Genomic DNA, 1,251 nt, shown 5'->3' with positions numbered 1-1,251 from the left:
TAAGCCTCAATTAGTTTCTCTAATGCAACAGAATTGCAAGTTCCATGGACTTCCAATGGAAGATTCTCATCAGTTTTTAGCTGAGTTCTTGCAAATCTGTGACACAGTCAAGACTAATGGGGTTGACCCTGAGGTCTACAGACTGATGCTATTCCCTTTTGCTGTAAGAGACAGAGCTAGAATATGGTTGGACTCACAACCTAAAGAAAGCCTGGACTCTTGGGAAAAGCTAGTCAATGCCTTCTTGGCAAAATTCTTTCCACCTCAAAAATGGAGTAAGCTTAGAGTGGAAGTCCAAACCTTCAGACAGAAGGATGGTGAATCCCTCTATGAAGCTTGGGAAAGATACAAACAATTAATCAGAAAATGTCCCTCAGACATGCTTTCTGAATGGAGCATCATAGGTATTTTCTATGATGGTCTCTCTGAACTATCCAAGATGTCTTTGGATAGCTCTGCTGGGGGATCTCTTCATTTGAAGAAGACGCCTACAGAAGCTCAAGAGCTAATTGAAATGGTTGCAAATAACCAATTCATGTACACTTCTAAAAGGAATCCTGTGAACAATGGGACTAGTCAGAAGAAAGGAATTCTTGAGATTGACACTCTGAATGCCATACTGGCTCAGAACAAGATATTGACTCAACAAGTCAATTCGATTTCTCAAAGTCTGTCTGGAATGCAAAATGCACCTGGCAGTACTAAGGAAGCTTCATCTGAAGAAGAAGCTTATGATCCTGAGAATCCTTCAATGGAAGAGGTGAATTACCTAGGAGAACCCTATGGAAACACCTATAATTCTTCATGGAGAAATCACCCAAATTTCTCATGGAAGAATCAAGAGAGACCTCAACAAGGTCTCAATAACAATAATGGTGGAAGAAACAGGTTTAGCAATGGCAAGCCTTTTCCATCATCTTCTCAGCAACAGACAGAGAATTCTAAGCAGAACCCCTCTGACTTAGCAACCATGGTCTCTGATCTAATCAAAACCACTCAAAGTTTCATGATTGAAACAAGATCCTCCATTAGGAATTTGGAGGCACAAGTGGGACAGCTGAGCAAGAAAATTACTGAACTCCCTCCTAGTACTCTCCCAAGCAATACAGAAGAAAATCCAAAAGGAGAGTGCAAAGCCATAACCATGGCCGAATCTGGAGAGGGAAGAGAGGAAGTGGACGCCACTGAGGAAGGTCTCAATGGGCGTGCACTAGCCTCCACAGAGTTCCCCAATGAGGAACCATGGGAATC

At 42.2% G+C, this 1,251-nt stretch overlaps 1 non-coding gene across 1 annotated transcript; it reads right to left on the bottom strand.

Annotated features, from left to right (window-relative positions):
• Nucleotides 1-277: 277 nt before the first annotated feature.
• On the bottom strand, nt 278-385 carry LOC130953947 (small nucleolar RNA R71). Its single transcript, XR_009076106.1, has one exon. It is a non-coding gene; the product is annotated as a small nucleolar RNA R71 (small nucleolar RNA).
• Nucleotides 386-1,251: the final 866 nt, after the last annotated feature.

Source organism: Arachis stenosperma, chromosome 9 (genome assembly GCF_014773155.1).
Source record: "Arachis stenosperma cultivar V10309 chromosome 9, arast.V10309.gnm1.PFL2, whole genome shotgun sequence".
Classification (NCBI taxonomy): domain Eukaryota; kingdom Viridiplantae; phylum Streptophyta; class Magnoliopsida; order Fabales; family Fabaceae; genus Arachis; species Arachis stenosperma.
This window is presented reverse-complemented; position numbering and strand designations above follow the sequence as displayed.